Below are 23493 nucleotides of genomic sequence, written 5' to 3' on the forward strand. Positions count from 1 at the left end.
AGTTATTCGATTTTGGAGCAAATCGATTAAAGGGTAAAGTCACAGGTCAAGGTCACGGGTCACGGTCACAAGTCAAGGTCACAAGTCAAGGTCACACGTCAAGGTCACATGTCAAGGTCACGGGTCAAGGTCACGGGTCAAGGTCATGGGTAAAGATCACGGGTCAAGGTCACGGGTCAAGGTCATGGGTCAAGGTCACGGGTCAAGGTCATGGGTCAAGGTCACATGTCAAGGTCACGGGTCAAAGTCAAAGTTCGCGCGCTACATCCCTATGGAGTCTGAGCGCTTTTGACCTAATTTGTGTTTGTGGCTGACCCCTGGACGTAGACTGTTGACCATGCATTCTGAGTTAAGTCCAGGCACGTTCCTTCTGAAATACACTCCCTTGCCGTTCCCTCCTTTCCTCTCTCCCGATTTAATGGTGGCCAGACCCGTATCATGTGGTGCTTTCCCTGTCAGTGAAGCTTCGTTTGGCTGGTTCAGTTGTTATAGTCATTCGTCACGTAATTTCTCACAACCTTTTTTTGACGCCTTCCATATAACAATCTTAGGCAGGGCTGTGTTCTCAAGGGCGTGGGAGCTTTTCTGTCACCTCCTCTTAAACAGGTTATTTATTCACGCAAAATGTGTCTAAATATGAAGGATTTGATTACCCTAAAAGAATATATGTAAAAAAAGATAAATAAACAAATAACAAAGCCGAGGTGAATATGGTGCCCAGTCACTTCGATTTGCTAATATTCCCTTTTGGTCTTGGTCTTCCCCTTCTCATCTCTTCTTTCCACCGTCTTTGCTAGCCTTTCACCTTCATGTGTTCCATATGTCGAAGTCACCTCAAAACATTTCTCTTGACTCTAGACCCAATTCTGTGTCTGAAACTGAACCACGACGCTTTATACGATATTGCATTTCACTGACTGCCTTTTTGATATGTGTTGAAGAGGAATAAAAGGATTGTTGTAGAATATATATATAACTGAAAGGCGGGATATTTCCGTGACCGTTTGATATTGGACGTTAATTATGCAAAGAAAAAAAAAAGAAAAAGAAAAAAAAACTGTAGATTGAGAGACTAAAGAATATGGGACAGGAGTCAAAATGAACACCTATTTATTCCAAGTTGCTTCAAGACACTGCATTTAAAAGGGTAGAGGTCGTAGAAAGGAGGAAAGACAGACTGAAAAAGACAGTGGAGTAGTTGTGTGTGCACGAGAGACTGAGAATAGGAGTAAATTCATGCACTGGAGAGCTGAAAAAGAGTGAGTGCGTAGCTACAAGGGTGCTGCATTAGGAGGAAAGGATATAGACAGGATTCAGAAAAGCAATGATCAGTGACACAGCAATAGGAGAGAGAGTGAGAGAGAGAGAGAAATAGGTGAACACTGCGGCGAAGAGACACAAGCTAAAGGGAATCAGTAGAGGAAGGGAGCTGATGAGAGAAAACACTTTCGACTTCACTCTGTTGGAAGTGCCGTAGAGTATGCAGTTATCCCTCTTCTCCTCCCACTCCCTCCCCCCTCCAAAACCTCTCCCCCCTCCCCTCTTCCCCCACACACTTGTTCTGGTATTGAAGATTTTAAAACCTTTATTCTACACACACACACACACACACACACATGCAATTCAAATCTTCTTGCCACTCAAATGACGCAGAGATGTGGCCTCTCGGCAATTACCAGCTTCCTCCCTCTCTCTCTCTCTCTCTCTCTCTCTCTCTCACACACACACACACACACACACACACACACACACACACACACACACACACACACACACACACACACACACACACACACACACACACACACACACACACACACACACACACACACACACACACACCACCTCTACTTTAATCAACTGGTTCTGTGGCCATAATGAAGGGAGCCTGCACTCTGTTATATTAAACTCCCACCTTCGAACAGTAATCAGCTGGATCTAGGAGTGTGTGTGTGTGTGTGTGTGTGTGTGTGTGTGTGTGTGTGTGTGTGTGTGTGTGTGTGTGTGTGTGTGTGTGTGTGTGTGTGTGTGTGTGTGTGTGTGTGTGTGTGTGTGTGTGTGTGTGTGTGTGTGTGTGTGTGTGTGTGTGTGTGTGTGTGTGTGTGTGTGTGTGTGTGTGTGTGTGTGTGTGTGTGTGTGTGTGTGTGTGTGTGTGTGTGTGTGTGTGTGTGTGTGTGTGTGTGTGTGTGTGTGTGTGTGTGTGTGTGTGTGTGTGTGTGTGTGTGTGTGTGTGTGTGTGTGTGTGTGTGTGTGTGTGTGTGTGTGTGTGTGTGTGTGTGTGTGTGTGTGTGTGTGTGTGTGTGTGTGTGTGTGTGTGTGTGTGTGTGTGTGTGTGTGTGTGTGTGTGTGTGTGTGTGTGTGTGTGTGTGTGTGTGTGTGTGTGTGTGTGTGTGTGTGTGTGTGTGTGTGTGTGTGTGTGTGTGTGTGTGTGTGTGTGTGTGTGTGTGTGTGTGTGTGTGTGTGTGTGTGTGTGTGTGTGTGTGTGTGTGTGTGTGTGTGTGTGTGTGTGTGTGTGTGTGTGTGTGTGTGTGTGTGTGTGTGTGTGTGTGTGTGTGTGTGTGTGTGTGTGTGTGTGTGTGTGTGTGTGTGTGTGTGTGTGTGTGTGTGTGTGTGTGTGTGTGTGTGTGTGTGTGTGTGTGTGTGTGTGTGTGTGTGTGTGTGTGTGTGTGTGTGTGTGTGTGTGTGTGTGTGTTAGAGAGAGAGAGAGAGAGAGAGAAAACTGATAATTGCGGAGAGCCCACATCACTCTGCGACATTTGAGTGGCAAGAAGAAGTGTGTGTGTGTGTGTGTGTGTGTGTGTGTGTGTGTGTGTGTGTGTGTGATGGAGAATATTTCTTGCTGGGAGCTGCTACCTGTACAAAACCTTTCTTGATTCTTTGGGGACATGAGATTTGAGGTGTTGTGTTGTAAATCAGTTTTGTCAATATATATATAATTTCATGACGATAACTATTTGTGTGTTTGTTTGTTTCCTTGTTTGTTTGTGTGCGATTTGTTGTCTTTATTTCTTGTTTTTTCCTGCCTTGTATGACACCGGGTACGGTATATAAAAGCAGCTTATTTGTTGTTGTCCAGGAGAAAACTCTTATATAACATCTTTCATGCACATACTGGCCAACCTACGATTCCCATCTTCACAGGGTGTACTACCTTCACCAGTCATCATCAGAGCGATTTGCCCATTTCTCTCCACACACCCCACCCTTTTCCTGCCCCTGACCCACCTCACACACATCATATATCTAAGAGATTATATGTGACAACCTTCCCATCGCCAACGCCAACGCCCATCTCACAGGGCGTACTCGTTCCGCCGTGTCCCACCTCCAAAACCCCACACATTTCTCTCACCCCATGCATTTCTGCTCTGACGTGGTGAATATAAAAATACAGCCTCTGTATAAACCAACTCACCTACAACTTCTTTTTTGAGTATAGATTCCTCAACATGTCCCACCATCCACCAACAACCCACACTCTCCCCCCTGCCCAATCTTCCCTAACGTAAAAGAAAAGAATCGACAATTTTCAAGAACCATTTTTGGCACAAGTCTTAATAGGCAATTCCTAAGGCGTTCTGCATTAGCCTGACGATCTAATTAACCTAAAGAGACCTGACAGAACCTAAGAGACCTGGGGATATACATGACTTGAAGGGCATGTCAACGATATTGCTGGTGTTTGGGGAATACTGACATGAATTAATCTGATGAATATGGAGTGACTTGACAGGGCTGACGTGATTTGAGAAAGCCTGGAATCACCTAAAATAGTCTATAATTGATCCTGGCTAACCTGAAATGATATAAATAGACATGAAGGAACCTAAATAAGCCTGGCTGAAGCTCCTGAACTGACATGAATGGAAGTAAGTTTATACAACTTGACATGAACTCACTTAAGGAACCTACAGTGCAACTTCAGCCTTCAGTTCACCTGGTTTGCATTTCAGGTGAGCGTAAGGCCACAACTATAATGACAAAAAAAGATCCAGGAGCACGAACAGAGAAACACCATCATCATCGTCATCATCATAAACACAAGAGCTAGAGAAACATCACAATCGTCATCATCATCATCATCACCACCACCACCATCATCATCATCACCACCACCACCACCACCACCACCATCACCACCACCACCACCACCACCACCACCACCACCACCATAAACACAAGAGGTGGAGAAACATCATCATCATCATCATCATCATCATAAACACAAGAGCTAGAGAAACATCACAATCGTCATCATCATCATCATCATCATCATCATCATCGGGTGGGCAGGATCCAAAAAAGTACGAATATGAATACAAGCAAATATTGTGCTGAGGTATATACTGTATCATCAGCGTGCTCAGTACAATGGACCCTCACATTTATTCCTATATTTCTGCACAGTATCTATATTTTTTTCCGCCTTCATCATCATCATCATCATCGGCATCATCACCATCACCCTTCTTCCTTTTATCCCTCAATTATTTATGACAGTGTAGAATCCATGACCACGCTAAAGGAAGGAACGGATGTAGAAAAAATATCATCATCATCATCATCATCATCATCATCATCATCACCCTGTGTCCTACTGCTATAGGATCCAGGAACAGGCACACACACACACACACACACACACACACACACACACACACACACACACACACACACACACAGAAAACATAAAGCCATCATTATTTCATTCCGTGAAATTGCCCCTACAGTATATCCGTTCACCCACGCTGCCGATGTCCCTACCACCTGCCATCATCATCATCATCATCATCATCATCATCGTCATCATCATCATCATCATCATCATCATCATCATCATCATCACCACCTTACTTCCCTCTGTTATGGATGGGGTGGGTAGGATCCCTGAACACGATAAGGGGAAACAAATGTCAAAGAAAGTATCATCATCATACTCACCACCACCGCCATTATCACCACTACCATCATTATCCCGATTCGCACATGTCAGCTGCTGCGAAGGCATAAAGTCACATGGAAAATAGCAAACTAAAATATCTATCTATCTATCTATCTATAGCCAGACACCATAATCCCGTAAAGGGTGGTCGTCTGTCTCTGAGTTTGTTGTTTTACGGGGAGGGGCACTAACCCTCCGCCAACCCATTTACTGACACGTAGGGAACACTTATGTGTTGGTTAAATGGTTACCACCCAGCGTTGTAAATGGTTTCCTGACTTACAGGTAACCATAAGGCTTGTCACTTAATATAAAGCCACCTGAAAAGGAAAGACGAGCAATAAAAAGCGACAGGAAAGATTGAAGAAACAGGAAGAGAGAGGGCAGACACAGAAAAAGAATGATAAAGGTAAAGGAAGAAGTAGGCAGCGCTACGTCAAGCGAATAGATGATAGTCACCACAAAATAAAAATGAAAGAAAAGCATTCAGGAGTCGAATGCTAGTCGCCCGCCATAATATACTGTTGGCCAAGATACAAGCGCGGCCCCCCCCGGGGGGGGGGTTCAGGGGGCGGCGGCCTTTTGGCCATATCTTGATACCCTGAAGGTTTTATGTTGATAGCTCAAGCCGTTCATGAGATATAATGGTGCTAAAGGGGGGTGATAAAAACTAGTTGACCTTTGGCAGTCATTTTGGTGACCTTGACCTTGACCCTGACTGCCCATTTACGAACTCGTCCAAGATTTGGGCCATATCTTGATACCCTGAAAGTTTCATGTTGATAGCTCAAGCCGTTCATGAGATATATTGGGAACACACACACACACACACACACACACACACACACACACACACACACACACAGACGCGGGCAAAAATATTTTCGCTCCTCCTTGGTAAAGGCGGGCGATAAAACGGCAAAACTATTATCAAATTACTCAACAAAATTAACCATAGACTCACTCATTCATCCATGCATCTCTCTCATACACCATTCTTCGTTAATTGAAAAATTCCACAGCGGATTTCATAAAGGTAATCATACGCTGCTTTTTCGTTATGTGCATCCAACCCGGAATATATATATTTTTTCGACATTAAAGGAAATGGAATAAGTCTTTTATGATTATTATGAGTGCTTGTGTACTGCGGATGTGTGCTCGCGGACCTCCATTTCATCTGTGTAGGGTGATAACGAGAGAGAGAGAGAGAGAGAGAGAGAAACATAATGGCATAACTAAATAGATCGCATTGGTCGTATCGTTTTTAAAAGGCTCCAACATGCTCGCATGCGTCGGCCTTGGTCACCTAATGGCGGCTCTCCTCGTTGCTCGATTTCAGGCAGCCCCTCTATTTAGTCCTTTATCCCTGAGGTCAGTGTATGACCTCGTCCCTGGTCTTTTTTTGGTCTGCCTCTCACAACCCTACCCCTGACCTTCACACACCACTTTCCGCACCCTATTATCATCCCCCCATCCTCTCCACATGCGCAGACCATCTGAGTATACGCCCCCCTCATCACACCACCAGTACATTCCAGTCACATTCTCTCAACTCTTCAGTCATAAACTTTGCCCCCCTCTGGCCTCGCATTCAAGAACACACGACACATCCGTCTAATCATTACTTCTGTACGTTTGAGCCTACGAATATCCTCTTCCTTTACTGCCCAGATTTCACTACCATACAGCATTACATTCCAAACACATGCCGCATATAAAGATCCCTTAGCACGGAGTGAGGCCTATCTCAGTGTCGGGAGAGATGCATAGATCGCACAGACTAGAAATGCATCGCTATACTGTCCACAGGTCACATATACTAGAGAATTAAGAAGGTTACATAGTACGAATACACAGTTCAGAGAGAGAGAGAGAGAGAGAGAGAGAGAGGGAGAGATGCAAAGACGCCTGGACCACACTCACTCTACGATCCTTCCAAAGCACAAAACTGAATTTCTCTCTTGGTCCTGTAAGCATACTTTCTTCATTTTTACCCCTTACTATACTCTTTTTACCTTAACCTGGCCCAGATCTTCATTCTTTTCCAGCTTATTTCACATAGCTCGGTGAAAGAAAAAGACAATACTACGGTTTTATACCTTTTCCGTAGCACTTCTTCATGACTAGCATCATACCCTAGTGTTAATCTCTTCTTACAACCCAACATTCAAGATGGGGAGATGGCAATTTTAGGCCAAGGTAGAGAAAAGGGGGCTTAATAGTAAAAAGCCTTTGTTTATTACTCCTGTTTTAATAATATATACAACACGATAGCTTTCAAAACGCATCATAAGGGGCAAAATTAGGCCTCTGTTCCACTTCGTCTGCGTCACACTTCGGATATGTCTACAACGTTCCTTTCTGACGCATAATATCAAAAAGAGTAATTTATGGCCAGAAAACATATCAAACTCTCCCCGAATACGGATATTTTCCAGCAGAGGAAAGTGAGAAGCAGAAGAAGCGAAATATTGGGCAGAATTTGGTCGCGGATTCTGCAGTACTTCCTCACACTTATATTCACTACACCTCTATGCCAGATTTTTGTCCTTTTGCAGCGTATTTCACGTAGTTCAGTGACAGTGAAAGACAATATAGAAGCTTTACATCTTTTCCATAGCACGTGTTCGTGACTAGCATCATATTCTGGCGTCTTATATTCTTACAACTCAGCATTCATGATGGAGAGATGGTAATTTTAGACCAAGTTAGAGTAAAAAGGGTAGCTATAGGCAAGCGTAGGCAAAGTTTGATGGGCAAGTCACGAGCAAGGGAAAGAGAAACATATTACTGTGTTTATAGAAGGATCTGAATGCATTTACAGACAAATGGATACATGAACGTGATCGTGTGGAATAGCCTTTAGTATGGGGACTGATGTGTTAGAATGAATGTGAAATACAGAAAAATGAAGTTGCCTGTCTTTGATAATCTCACTCTACCAAGGTATTTTAAATCTATTCTTTCTAACTCCAGACGATTTTATTCGGGTTAGGAGAGAATTTTCGTAGTTGATGGTTTGGATACTACCTCCATTAACGCCTTCAGTATAAGAAATCCTTCGAAATTTCCCTAAAACATTTGAAAGCATTATAAATAAAAGTAAAAGGACTGAAGGGGGATACGGAGGGTAAGAAGATTCCGGGTTTAGAGGTAAACCATTAACGCTAAGCCCTTGTTACACGCCAGGGATGTTTCAAAATACGTTTCTTTTATATAACTGAAAATTGGGGGAAACTGGGAAATCGTTTTTATAGAAAGGAATGGAACTTAAAACCCTTGTGCACGATAATGTAACTTTCCTTTTATGAGACAGGCCTGGCATGTATTCAGTATGGATGGTGGGTGTTAGCGCCGAAGCGATGACATGTGGAGGTGTAGGAGAACTACTGGGCCTTAGGATAGGTCACTGCCTCTCGAGAAATAGGCCCTGAAGCCTTTGCCCAGAGTCGGACACGTAAAAAATAACAAAAAAATGTCAGTCAGCTTTATTCAGCTTGGAGAGACTTTGTGAAGAGGAAGGATTAAGTATAACATTCACAAGAGCCTTGCAACCCTATGGGGCCGCTCATCATTTGTCCAAATTAAAACCATAGCTATCTAAACCATGCTTCGCTTTGGAGACAGTAAGCACTTGCCCAAATAAGAGCCGTTTCTGAACAGCTACCACCAGCACCATCACAGCTACCATCACCACCACCACAGCTACCACCAGCACCACTACCACCACAGCTATCACAACCACTACAGCTACCGCTACTATCATTATCATTACAGCTACCATCAACACCACCACAACCACCACACTTCATCTTACAGACCTAGCCTTTGTAATCAATTTATTTATTTATGCATGGTGGGGAGTATATGACAAGTTACAGTTGGAATATAACAGTATACACGTACAGTTAATGGTAATAACATCACATCACTTTTAAGTAGGACAATTATTTTGAACTTGTAGGTAATATTCTGAAAATGGCGTTGCGCTCCGAAGATCGTTGCCACTGAGTCTCGAATCTGTTTTTCGAAATGAACCAAACCAATATTAACATCTGATGGGGGATAACAACTGGGTGCGGATGGTGAGAAGTGTGAACGTCGGGGTTAGGTTTCGAGGGGCAGACAGAAAAAGGCCTAGGACGAGGTCATTAAGTGTGACCTCTGGGATATGCGACTGAATAGGGAGGCTGCCATAGCTTGAGCAGCTTGGAGAACCGCCATTAGGTGACCAAGGGCGACGCATGCAAGCACGTTGGAGCCTTGACAAACGATATGAACGATAAGAACGAGTCATATATATATATATATATATATATATATATATATATATATATATATATATATATATATATATATATATATGTATATATATATATAAAGATGAACCGAGGAAGGAAGAACAAAAGTGAAAAAAAAGCCCATACACCAGAAAACACCTACATTCATTGAAAAAAGAAAATCTGTAAAAGTTGGACTAGAACTGCTGTATATAGATTTGAACAGAAATATGCAAGCGAAAATTTCAGACACATGGATATCACATGAAAAAAAATGGCCTGACGGAAACAAAAATACGATTCACGACTGACGTCCCTGCATAAAACGAAATTATGGAGGTAATTTTTTGAGTGAATTTCCTATATATATAACAGAACTGCATGTTAATCATATGCATCAGAATTATTACATCCGGGTTATTTTTCAGAAGCAAATATATTATCATTTGTATATACTTACTCTCAGAAAAGCATATTTTGAGTAAGGCTATAAACTGGAAATAATGGTAATAACAATAATGGTAATAATAATAATAATAATAATAATAATAATAATAATAATAAAAATGATACCGAGTAATAACAATCGTCATCATCATAGCATTAGCAGCTCCTAAACGTAACACAAATCCAGTTCCGTATTTAACAACTTATTTTTGCCGCCAACACACGATCATACTTCGCTAAGAGAGAGAGAGAGAGAGAGAGAGAGAGAGAGAGAGAGAGAGAGAGAGAGAGAGAGAGAGAGAGAGAGAGAGAGAGAGAGAGAGAGGTCAAATAAAATCCCCAAAATTCGTCCACAAGAAAAGCCAGAAATAAATCTAAATAAAAACAAAGTAGAGAGAATAGAGCAAAAAAAATCACGTCCTCGGCCCGAACAGATGAAATGGAAAAGCGAACGAAGAATTAGGAGAGACGAAAATAGGCAAAGGGCAAAATGGCAATAACATAAAGTGCTTCAAACAATTATACTCTTTTTTTTTTTTTTCGTTTCTTTCCAAGAGGAGGAGAGACATTTTTTACACCATTATTTTTTTATTTATTTATTTTTTTTTACTAGATATCCATTTGGCTTCCCTACTGTCCGGTTTAATGGTCCTGCTGAAGAGAGAGAGAGAGAGAGAGAGAGAGAGAGAGAGAATGTCGGAATACTGTAAAACTCTCTCTGTATTTGATGATTTTTCCCCCCTATTTTTAGTTTCGTGTTTTATTACTGGGGAGTGTTTGTCCGTCTGCATATCTATATGTCTATCTATCTGTTCACCTGTCTATCTATCAACCTGTCAGTCTATCTATCTGTCTGTCTCTCTCCCTACTTACCTACCTATTCGTTTATACTCGTATGTGTCTGTCTAATCTCTCTATATATGAGGATATCTTTCTACCTGTCCAATGTATCTATCTCCTTATCTATTTATTTATCTATCTATCTATCTATCCCCCTTGTCCCTCACCACCCAGTAACATCATTGGGGACCTGAAAGTAACATCGACTGTTCCGGATCTTATGCTAAGGGATGACTGCGTATTAATAACGTTTGATTGTTTACCTCAATGATCCTGGTGCAGTAGATAGGAATTATTCTGAACTAGCATCTTCCCTACCATGATGCCTTGGAAACAATCTGAAGAGGAAGCAATGAGAAAGAATACGGTTGTGTGTTTCTTTCGGCCCTGGTTAAGCGCTGTTTGTAAATATCGCTGCAATAGAACCTCACTTAGCATTTTATATATTGCAAAGATAGCTCAGTCGGCTGGTTTGGGCGTGAGTGAGGCAATGGGAGCAGGAAGTTAGTAAAAGACACAGGTTGGACTATGATAAAGCTTATTAGGCCGTCCCTGCAACACACGAGATGTCGCCGGGTGGAGTGGAAAGCTAAAATACATAAAATATATATATATATATTGCTTGGCGGTAGAAGAAATGAAGCTATCTAATTTTTCCTTCAACCTGGCCAAAAATTGCCATCCCTTCATCTCCAATGCAAACTTGTAGCAAAAGATAAACACTAGCTTATGATGGTAGTCACGAAGAAGTGCTATGGAACGGATGCAGGGTCTTTTCACTGTCTTCCTCTGCCACTGAGCTACGTGGAATAAACTGCAAAATGACGAAATCTAGGCCAAGTTACGGTAAAAAGAGTATAGTTATCATTTCTGCATCACCATGGGATTAGCGAAGAACATTTTTAAGTAATATAAATCCCTGTCTTAAAGTACTAACCAAGAACCTATAATTTAACCCCTTCACGTGGTGGCACCAATACATTCGGGAAGTGGAGCTGTCATACGTGCCATAGTTTCTTCCCTATCCCCAGAAATGAGGACGGCGAACATCAGGAAGACAATTTTAGCCTGCAGTCGACTGGGTTCACGTCAAAATGAGCTTGGCATTGGAACTGTTACTATCAGAATACGGTATTTTTGTTTAATTCTTTCTGGTATTTGATTATTATATTCAGGTTAAAGGAGAAATAATGTAGTTTCTGGTAAAAAAAAAAAAAAAAGGCTGTATAGACGAGTAACATTTTAGGTCAAGCGTGTCTTTTTCATGTCATACCCACCGTTTGTGTGTGTGTGTGTGTGTGTGTGTGTATGTATATGTGTGTGTGTGTGTGTGTGTGTGTGTGTGTGTGTGTGTGTGTCAAAACATCCACTGGGACAGATACATGTAAAACACTGAAATTTATAGACATTGCGTTACTGGCAAAACTCTGGGCCTGTATTCTCATCGTAATGGCGGCTCCGTAGCACCTTCTTCTAAGCAATTTATTTAAGAATACGACACGTTTATAATAATCTTGTGTGTATGTCACTTATGCGATCCAGGTCCGCAGTAAAAAACTATAAATGAAGTAAAAGAGGAGTATAATTTTCAAGACGCATCGTTAAGGAAGCCGTGCAACAAACATCCTGAACCGATGAAAATACCTGTCCTGGGTCCATATTCTCGTCGGGTAAGAAAGTTCCCTGACACCTCTACCTTAGCTATTTATTTTGGGATATAGCTGGTTAATATCCTGTTGTAAGTTATTTATGACAGCATGTCAATCTCGTAAGGATTTATGTAATACAGAGGGGGGACAGTAAGGTGTAATAACGAAAATAAATCGCTTAGAAAAAGGTGTTAGGAAGCTTTTTGAACCAAGGAGTATATGGGTCTTGAGTCCCGTATTCAGGTCGGCTCCCTAGCACCTCTCCCTTAGCGATTTTTTTTTTCCAGATTACCCATAAATATTGCCTTTGATGCTTCTTATGTAGATATAAGAGACGTAAATTGCATAAATAAAACAAAATAATAAAGAGATGCAGAAATAAACCAGTAAAGAACAGGTGTTAGGAAGCTTTAAAACCGCCTGAGAATACCGCCCTGAGTGTGTGCAGGTACCAACACATCCACCTGGTACAGATATATGCAAAATACTGATATCTTTAAAGCTATTGCATCGCTGGTTAAGGAAGTTCCCATGCACCTCTTCCTTAGCGATTTATTTTTCAATGTGGGTGATTAACATCATTTTATACACTATTTATGCAGAGTATGGCGATATTAGAAGGATTTATGTAACGCGGAAAATGGCAGTAAGGTGTAATAAGCAAAATCAATCAGGAAGAGGTGTTAGGGAGCTTCTTTTCCTAGGCCCTTATTCTCACAGGATAAGGAAGCTCCTTAACACCTTTTCCTAAGCGATTTATTTTCCTTACTACACCTTACTGTTCTATTTTGTGTTACGTTAATTCCTTCAAACATCGCCATACTCTGCGTAAATACCGCACACAAAAGGATATTAACCACCCATAGCCAAAAATAAATCGCTATGGAAGAGGTGTTAGGGAGCTTCTTTAAATGATGGGAATACGAGCCCAGATTATTTCGTTCAGATGAGAAAATAGGAAACTGTTAATTCTATGCTAAACTTAAGATTTTCGTCCTTTTGCAATAATTATCACGTAGATTAGTGGCAGAAAAAAAAAAAAAAAAAACTACGGCTCTGCATCCTTCTCACAGCACTTCTTCGTAACTAGCACCGCATTCTAGTACTAATTTACAGTCACAGTTTAGGTTTGGGAATGGAGAGATAGCAATTTTAGGCCAAGTTAGCGTAAAGGCAGTATAGGAGATAACAATTTTAGGCTAAGCTAGCATAAGAGCAGTGCCACTGATCCTCCCATGGTGGGGACAGCTCTAGTATTCTCAGCCTTAGACCCGTTTTCTCGTTGGTTGAGGAAATTCCCTAACACCTTTTCTTAAGCGATTTATTTTCCTCATTACACCTGACTGTTCTCTTCTGTTACATAAAATCCTTCAATATCGCCATACTCTTGGCGGGCCCACATTTGGCCTGGTCCTCCCCAAGGGATGGTAAATCTAAACAACACAACAGCCATACTCTACATCATAACGTACAAGAGGATACTAACCAGCTATATCCAAAAATAAATCACTAAGCAAGAGGTGTTAGGCAGCTTCCGTGACATGAGAATGAGCCTAAATTCTTCACCACCAGACGGCCTATCGGATCTTGACCTCTTCAGTACGACGACGACCTTTAAGTTTTACTGATATTGAACGATTTATTAATCTTTAAGGGAGACATAGTGAAGGGGTTAATGAAAGACGTGTGTGTGTGTGTGTGTGTGTTTAAGCAAGGAAGGAACCAAAGGCCAGAATAAGAGAGTCTACCCTACGATAATTTATGAATGGGGGACACCTGTAATCTGGTGTATGGATTTATTTTAGAATTTTATTTGTTTTTTCTTCCTCGGTTCATCTTCTGTAAACACACACACACACACACACACACACACACACACACACACACACACACACACACACACACACACACACAGATAAAGCCAGAACTGGAAAGAAGGGGTGAACAAACCATCTGAAAGTAGCAAGAAAAACGTATATTATCATAGAAAGGTGTGAGCCAGGGCTGGTATATGTGGAGTTTGTGAATTATCAGCATTCCATTAGGCTGTCTTGTTATACCCATACTGTTTACCATTACTGAAGAGAATAATGATACATATTATTCGGTTGCTTATGCCTTTACTTTATAACTTGTATATTAATTCCACTTAAGGCACAGCAAAAAATCTAATAATTTGTTAATATTGTTGTGGTCTGAATCTCAATTGGATATGAAGCCAATTGACTTCATGTTGAAATTGCATCCACTGCAATCCACCGATCTCCTTTGGGGGGTTAAGTAGGAAGTTGAAGGGCACTCGTATAATCATCCAGCATCCACTTTGTGTGCTCACATACCTGTTCTTTTCCGTATATACAAATTGAAAGCAAACCATTGTTTAGAGTAATGATAACTCAGTAGTATATGTACAATTTTGTCAACTTTTAAGATCACCATCCCAAGTTTTTTTTTTTTTCCTGTTAAAGGATGGAGTAAGGTTTTTCTTAACTTTTTATTTGATAAATGTGCTACTGAGATGTTTTTCTTTAGTTATGTTTGTCTGTGTACTGTAGTTCACTATACTGTGTAATGAGTTTTGTTGGTAACATTAAGGGGCACTGAGAGAAAAGAATGTGGAGGTTTATCTAATTATATGATTGTGGTGTGCAATGTAAAACTGAAGGAAGTGAGGTGGATATAGCCAGAAAGGAGTACTTTGAATGAAAGCTGAAGTGAAGAAGCTGGGGAAAAAAAAAAGTGGCATATGATACCAGGTAAAGGTAATAGAGTTCGTGAACACTTTCAGCCTCATAAATTAAGCTGTGTGTGGATTTTTCATTTGCATTACGGGACATGATACAGTGGGCTGTGACGGAGCATCATATTTATACATGAAAGAAGGAACCAAAGGCCAGGACTCGCAAGATTATTCCCTCCAACTAAAAACAAAAACAAGATAACAGAGAGACAAATTCAAGATCCGTTCATTTCGAAATGCCTGGACACACTGCGTTTGAAAAACTGGAGAGCATATGTTTCTGACTTTGCAGCAAATGAATGTGGAGAACTTTGTTTAATGTACGAGTCGTTCTCAGATATTTGGTTGAGGTTATGTTGAAGGATTGGCTGCGTTGTGGTCCATGATTTGGGAAAGTGTTGTGGTCTAAGGGGTTGTACTGCATTGTGGACATGCGAATTGTCTGTGAGTCGTATTTTGTTTAGGTTAGGTATTACGGCAGAGAAGGGTGATGACTGTATTGCAATCTGGTAGGTCCCTAATACAGACAATTCAGCATGTCCACACGGCAATACAACCCCTCACACCACAAGACTTTCTCAAATCAGGGACCACAGTGAAGGTGATATCTAAGTCCTTCACTTCGAAATGCCTTCCCAGGTGAATAATATCCTCATGAAACACACACACACACACACACACACACACACACACACACACACACACACACACACACACACACACACACACACACAAACACACACACACAGATGACGTTCCCTGTCTGAAAAGTAAGATATGATAAGAATAATTGGACTTTTAAAGAGGATTTCACTGCCTTCAAGACAGACCCTTGCAGTGAAGAAGCTAAAAACTAACTCCATTAGGCTCCTCAGTACCATAACATCTTCTATAAGCTACTGATCTACTATAATCTATTCCGTCGTATACAGCACCTCAGTATACGGTAGGTACTTAAAGTGCTAAAATGGAGTGAGAGCCTGCGATGTAAAGGCTCAGTCAAAAGTGGTGTATGGATTTTAGGCTAGCGTTAGGGACATAAAACGTATCGATAAGGTTTAGATTAATTCTAACACGATTTTGGAACCTTTAGATTTATTAAACAAAAGCTTTAATATTTCCGATTAGTTTTGAATTAATATAAAGTATTACAACTTACTTGTGCCTTGTGCCCCTCTTACTAAATTGAAATCCCTATTCTACTTCTAGGGGACTCTCTAGTTTGGGTCGAAATTAGGGCTGAGGAAAAGCAAAATAATATAGAAAAAAAAGGTATATTCTCCTGGCCTTCTGATGATCCCTGGCATCTCTTATTCAGCGATTTATTTTGTGTATTACACTTTAAAATTCCCTTTAAAACTGATATTTAAATTGCTTGAACTACGTCTCCCCAAAACATGAATACACAAAACTCTAAAGAAGCATGTATCTAAATTCAGTATGATACACAGGAAAAAGACAAATTATACATACATACATACATACTTACATACATATACACATGAATTCATATATACATACATACATATATATACAGTACATGAATCCATCCATCCATCAATCCATCCATGCATCCAACCATCCGTCCATATATACATACATACATACATACAACACAGCCATCAGCCCCTTTCTTCATTTATCCAACCAGACACACATCTCTCCCTCCCTCCATACATACATACACACACATACATGCATACACAACAAGGCCTCCACATTGCGTCAAAAACTCCACCCTGATCCACCATATTTGCATGTGAAGCCACCAACTTTTATTTCTCCACCCCTCCTCTCTCTCTCTCTCTCTCTCTCTCTCTCTCTCTCTCTCTCATTATTTCCCCCATGTCACTCCCCTTTTCACTTCCCTTCTCTCTTTCTCTTTTCCTCTCCTTCTTTCCTCTTCCTTCCTTCTTCTCCCCATTTTTCTCTTTTCTCCCTCTACCTCTTTTTTAGCATTATTCCTCTTTATTTTTCTTGCATCTCCTCTTTTACCCCCCGTCTCTCCCTCCTCTCTCTCTCTCTCTCTCTCTCCCTCCTCTCTCTCTCTCTCTCTCTCTCTCTCTCTCTCTCTCTCTCTCTCTCTCTCCTTGCTCCCATTGCCACCCATCTCATACTCCTCTTTTCCCTCCCTCTCTCTCACTCTCTCTTCTTTCTCTCCTCCCAGCCCCTCGTTCTTTCTCCCTCTCACCCTTTCCTCCTCCCTCCATTTCTCTCCCCTTTCTCTCATCCCTCCCTGTCGTTCATTCTCCCCTTCCTTCCCTCCCCTTCTCTCGCTACTCTCTCCTCCCCTTTCCTTTCTCCCCTTCCACCCCATCGTTCTTTTCATTTCCCCTCTTTCCTCCTCCCCTCTCTCTCTCCCTCCCTCCTACTTTCTCTCCCCCCTTCCCCCCTCCTTCCCTCCTACTTTCACACCCCCCTTCTCCCCTCCTTCCCTCCTACTTTCTCTCCCCTCTCCCCCCTCCCCAAACAAGCAGAGTCGTAAAAGTCTTCGCTGGCAAACAGGACAAGTTGGCCCCTAATTAGTAAGATTATCCCCACTCCACCCCTGCCTACCTCCTCACCCCACTCCCCTCTCTCTCTCTCTCTCTCTCTCTCTCTCTCTCTCCTACCCCGTTCCCTATTGCCCCTATCTTCTTCCATCATCCTTCCCGTCCCTCTTTTCTATCCCCCTCCTCCCTCTCCCCCTATCCCCCTCCCTTCTAATACCCCTCCCCTCCTTGTCCTTCTCCTCTTCTCCTATACCACCCACGGTCCTCCTCCTCCTCCTCTCCCCTTATTCTCCATCCCCTCTCCTCCCTGTCTTCCTCTTCCTCCATATCCCTCCCCCTCCAGTACTCCTTCCTGTTCTGCATCACCCTTTTCTTCCCCCTTTCCTCCCCTCCTCTCAGATTTCTCTCCCTCTATACTGACCCCTGCTTCCCTCCTCCGCATCCCCTCCCCTTATCCTAACCCCTCCTCTCTCTCTCTCCTGTCAGTTTCTCCCCCCTCCGTTCTTCCCTTCATTCCCCTTCATTTCCATTTCCCTGCCTGTCTTGTCCCACCTTCCTTGTCCTCCTCCCTCACCCCATTCCTCTTCCCCCTTCGTGTCTGTCCCCTTCCACCCCTCTTTTCTGTCTTCCTCCCCTTTCCTCTCCCCTTTCCCCCTCTTCCCTCTCTCTTTCTTCCCCTCCCTCTCCTATCCTGCTTCTCTTCTGTCTCTTACCCCTATCCCTTCACTGTCCCCTTCTCCCTTTAAGTACTGTTCCCCTTCGCTCTTTCTCTCATTACTCCCCCCTTTTAGTCCCTATCCCCTTTAACTCCTCCCTGCCCCTCTTTCCCATTCCCTGCCCCCTATCTTCGTGCCCTTTTCATCCTTCCATCTTCCCTATCCCTCTACCCCCTCTCCTTCTCCTTTATTACCCATTTCTACCTTCTCCCAGCATCCCTCCCCCAATTTTTTTATACCCTCTCTGTCCAACACTCCTCCTCTCGACCCTCTCGTTTCACAGGGGAACTTTGCTATTTTGTTTACTAATGTCCCACCATCGGACCCACTTTCGGCCCTGATGTCTTATAATGGCAGGGATATTTTCTCGTGATCTGCCTTGGAAGGATCACACTGCTACTCATGTGAAGTCAGATTCTTTGTTAATCCTACGTAGCTGACTTTTTGCAGGGGCCTTATTCGCCTGTGTGTGGAATAAAGCTTTCATGAGTATTTGTGTGAGTGCTTGGAGGGAGCACATTTTTTAAAATTCTTCCGCTGCAGTTGAGGCATCTATGTACTATATTCAGATTAAAATCAGAATATACTGTTCAACTATGAGTAATCCTAGCTTTCAAAGACTTCAAAAGGGTTCCCTTGTAACCCTTTAGCTGTTGTTGGTTCACCTAGGAATTCTACTTCGGCTAATCGACAAATGATTTTGTTCAGTCGAGGTAAATCTTTTTATCATTAATTTTCTTCAGTGACACCACAAGGCGTCACGCAAGAAAAAGAAAGACGTTGGCTCCCATGCAAACTCAGGAGTATTCTTCCTGTGCAGTCTTAAATGGCCGCAGTGGCAACCTCCCTCCAGGTATGGCGTAATAGACAGAGCTTATGATGGAAGGCAGTAAAGTAGGGGGCGTCCCTCACCAGTCAGTGGTCAGGTACCCGTCAAGGCGTACGAGATAAACCCAACGCCTACCTGACGTTGAAAAAATCTCAACAAGCGCGAAGATTCAAACCCAGTCGTCTGGATTAGTAGACAGTGACCATAGCCACGTCGCCACCGCGACCTCGAATGTTTGGTGCCATTGTTGCCTCACTCTCTGAACACTGCTGGCAGGTTTCCCTATTGTGGGCGTCCAGCACCTGCCACTGCAGCCACTCACTCCCTCTATCTGCCCAGCTCTCCAGTGTCATTGTTAACCAGTATTCCCTTTCCCTCCTGCACAGAGTTGGTCAGCTGGGACACAAACTGGAGAGCTTGTATTCTGGTGCTTCCCAGGATTCTAAGTTTCTCTCCACCAAACTCCCAAACACGCATTCAGGAACAACTCTCTCTCTCTCTCTCTCTCTCTCTCTCTCTCTCTCTCTCAGGGGAAACTATTTTTTTTTTTTCTGTTACCCTTCCCGAAGGGAAAGAACTGAGGTAAAGCTTGAGTTCTTCCTGTGTGTGTGTGTGTGTGTGTGTGTGTGTGTGTGTGTGTGTGTGTGTGTGTGTGTCCTGTCTGACTGTTTGCATGGATGGATATATATATATATATATATATATATATATATATATATATATATATATATATATATATATATATATATATATATATATATATATATATATATACGGCCTTTGGTTCCTTCTTCCTTGCATAAATAAATAAATAAATAGTCAGATAGAGAGATAGATAGATAGATGCATTAATGTAGTATTTATGTATGTATGTATGTGTGTATGTACGTATAAGTATGTATGTAGCTGTATGTATGTATGTGTGTATGTACGTATAAGTATGTATGTAGCTGCATGTATGTATGTATGAATGTACATTCTTTATGTTGTGTGTGTGTGTGTGTGTGTGTGTGTGTGTGTGTGTGTGTATTTCTCTGCATTCTTCGTGCAGGATAATGGAATTTCAACTAGGCTTTGATTTTTCTATCCATTACTGAAGCCCTCGGGAAGAGAAGAAAAGGAATACCACACCAAGTATTCCATGCGAGGCGTAAAGGGAAACAAATCCCTTTACTACGAGAAGCCTCCCCAAAGCTGAATAAAATCGTCTGACAGTGGCAGTAATAAAGTAGAAAACCGTAAGGTTGTCCAAGGACAATTATGATGAAGAAAAACTTCCCACAAACATTGCCTACTAGAAGCCGAGCTATAAAGAGACCTTGAGGCCAAGGTCATTGATCTTGTGCCTGTCACCTTAGGACATCACCTGAGTAGGGAGAAGACTGTAGCACCAATTGGGCATGGAGGCACTCCCAAGGTGGATGGAAACCTGATGACAGGGAGAGCTGGAGCTCCCGTTTCATCAGCTCACGGGACTAGCTTCTGGCCATCCCCCTTTGCTGAGCTTTTTCAGTGTTCCAGCAACACAGAGAGTAGGCCAGCATGCTCTCCTGTACAAGTTCCTCTAACTGTCAACACCAAACTCCATGCACATTACACGCTACACTTCCTATTCAAAATTTTAACAAAAACATTAGAAGGATTTGCATAATACATAGGAGGACAGATAAGTGTATTCAGGAAAGCAAATCTCTTAGGAATAGGTGTTAGGGAGATTCCTTAATCGACGAGAACACGGACCCAGGCTCATCCATAGTAGCTTCATTCAGACAAAAAATGAGTGGGGCGAGTGGAGTCAAATACGTGGGCTGGGACTGTGGTGAGTGATGGGAAGTACTTGGGTTAGCACACTCTGTGGCGTTACAGAGAGGTCAATAAGATGCATGTAAAAAGTGAGAGAGTAAAAAGTAGATTGGATGTGCAGAAAGAAGTGGGTGGGAAGAGAAAAAAAAAATGTGGGTGGGAACGGCAGAAAAAGTGAGTGGGATGGGTTAAGATGCTGGAGGATAATGAAGCAAGGCAGGATGAATACACCCAGTGACTGCGTGAGAGGCGAAGTTGATGGCGGCAAAGCAAGACATAGATTTCACTCAGAAGTTTGATGTGAGGGAAGGAAAAATGTGTAGGATGTGTGGAAGAAGTGGTGAAGACGGTTTGGGATAGTGGTGGGTGTTGGGCCATTATAGGTTAAACAAGGTAGGCATGAAGCGTTTCTCCCAGTAAACCAAGAAGAAAGTAAGCTTGGCAACTTTCATCTACCTAGTGTCTCACAGTAAAGGTACAAAAATGAAAAGAGAAGCACACACACACACACACACACACACACACACACACACACACACACACACACACAAAGAACTAGAAAGGCAATATATGCAAACGAATGCATGACGTTCCCAAAGACTGCTTCGGACAAAGTTTCTTCTCACAGGCTAAAAGAAGATCCTTTTTATTTTGTACACGTATCACTGGCTAGAGGGAATATTGGAATCGATCTTGCCCCGTACCATAACCTCACTTTAAGCTTTATAGAACACACACCTTTATTAGAATGGATGCTTTGGCGTCTTACGGTTCTGAACACTGTTTTTATTTTACAATTTTACACAACTATGAACACAGGAATGCATAACAAAGTATAATTTTAGAAATCCATACACGGGATAACAAGTGTCCTCCATTAAAAAAAAAAAAAAAAAAATCTAGCAGTAGGACTTAAACTGCTGTAGGTTGACGTCTGAGTGGAAACTAATCTGGGCACCAACTTTTTAATTACCTAAATCGAAAATGTTAGATTCTTGAAATACAAGGCGCGCCGACTGTGGTAAAGGAAGATGTTACAAGGAATATTTTGATGTGACTGAAATAGGATGGACACATCAAAAAAACTACCACAAGGAAGAATTCTCGCAGACATTTGGAATGGAATTTGAAACAAGCAACAAGACACAAAGTTGGTAGAAGATCGTCAGCTAAATTTTGCTCATATCTGAAGATGCATAGTAAGATTAAGTTAGTTAGGTTACGATAGGTTACGTTAGGTTACGGTAGGTTAGGTTAGCTTAGGTAAGTCGACCCAGAAACAGAGGTCATTGCAACACACACACACACACACACACACACACACACACACACACACACGAGTCAAGAAGCAGATAAATGGTAGAAAATGTCCCCTTTGATAAATATAATTAGTGAAAATAAAAATATGAAAAGACAGAAAAGTGATGACAAAACTGAACACGTAAAAAAGCGACATAAAAAAAAAATGCCTAATATGAGAGGAAAGTCGGGTCACTCAGATATTTCTCTTGGGATCACAATTTCATTAGTGAAGGATATTTTCAGGTAAAGGTAATCAAAGTCGCAGAAAAAAAAAAAATGAATAAAAAGTAGACAATTCAGGGAAAGTAGAAAATGGGGGTAATTTGCAAATGGAGGAAAAATTGAAAATGAAGAAATGGAAAATGGAGAATAACTACAAATGGAGGATATATGGAAAATGAAGGGAAAAATAGAAAATGGAGGAAAAATAGAAAATGGATGTAAAATAGAAAATAGAGGAAAAATAGAAAATGGAGAAGAAATAGAAACTGAAGAAAAAACAGAAAATGGTGGAAAACTAGAAAACGGAGGCAAAATAGAATATGGAGGAAATTTATTAAGCATTTTATTTCTCTCTTGGACCAGCTTTTAGTGATCAGGTTCCATAAGAATATATAAATGAGAAATAAATATAAAAAGCAATCATGCGACAAATATGAAAAAAATTAAGAGAGGAAAAAATGGAGGAAATAATTTAAGCGTATTATTTCCCTCTTGGACCAGGTTTAACTGATCAGGCTGCTTAAAACTATATATATTAAAATAAAGATAATAAACAATGAGAAAAAAATGACTTATTTACACTTTAAAGATGATTTTATTTAATTTGCTCTCACCAAACGATATTATTCAGCTTAGGGGAAGCACAGGGAACTGATATTTTTTTTTTTAATGCAAGAAAGAAGGAACCAAAGGCCAGAATTTCTCAAGACTCCCTCCGAGAAAAAAAAAAATATGAGCAAGCTAACAGAGAGCCAAATTCCAGATTCGCTCACTTCGAGATGCCTGGACACACTGCGCTTAAAAGGCTGGAGGTCATAGGCAGTGGGAAATACAGACAGATGTTAGACATGGCCTTTTATTAACCCCTTCACCTCTAAAAATCCTTCCTAAATAATCCGTTTGAAGGTAGCAAATATATACTAAAAAGGGAAAGGGCTGTTGTACAGGAAGAATATTTTAAATTATATCCGGGCTTGACATTTTTACACTAGGGAACTCTGCAGCACTTTATTATTATTATTATTATTATTATTATTATTCAAGGCCTGAGCAGAACACATGAGGGAGGGCGACTTGGATTGGAGAGATTTTTATTCTTATTTATTTATTTATTTTTACTGAAGGGATTACATACAGTCCTCAATAATCCTTTTCCTACTAAGAAAATCCCCTAAAATAACAAAATTAAAAAAATATACAGTATAAATAAAATATAAATCAGAAAAAA

At 41.5% G+C, this 23493-nt stretch overlaps 1 protein-coding gene across 1 annotated transcript in view; it reads left to right on the top strand.

Annotated features, from left to right (window-relative positions):
• Nucleotides 1-23493, top strand: part of LOC145395736 (uncharacterized) — a 203243-nt gene that overhangs the window by 130715 nt on the left and 49035 nt on the right. The gene's annotated exons all lie outside the window — the stretch shown is intronic.

The sequence above is a fragment of the Coenobita brevimanus genome, chromosome 4 (assembly GCF_032717465.1).
Source record: "Coenobita brevimanus isolate Jiangsu-jjx chromosome 4, ASM3271746v2, whole genome shotgun sequence".
Lineage (NCBI taxonomy): Eukaryota > Metazoa > Arthropoda > Malacostraca > Decapoda > Coenobitidae > Coenobita > Coenobita brevimanus.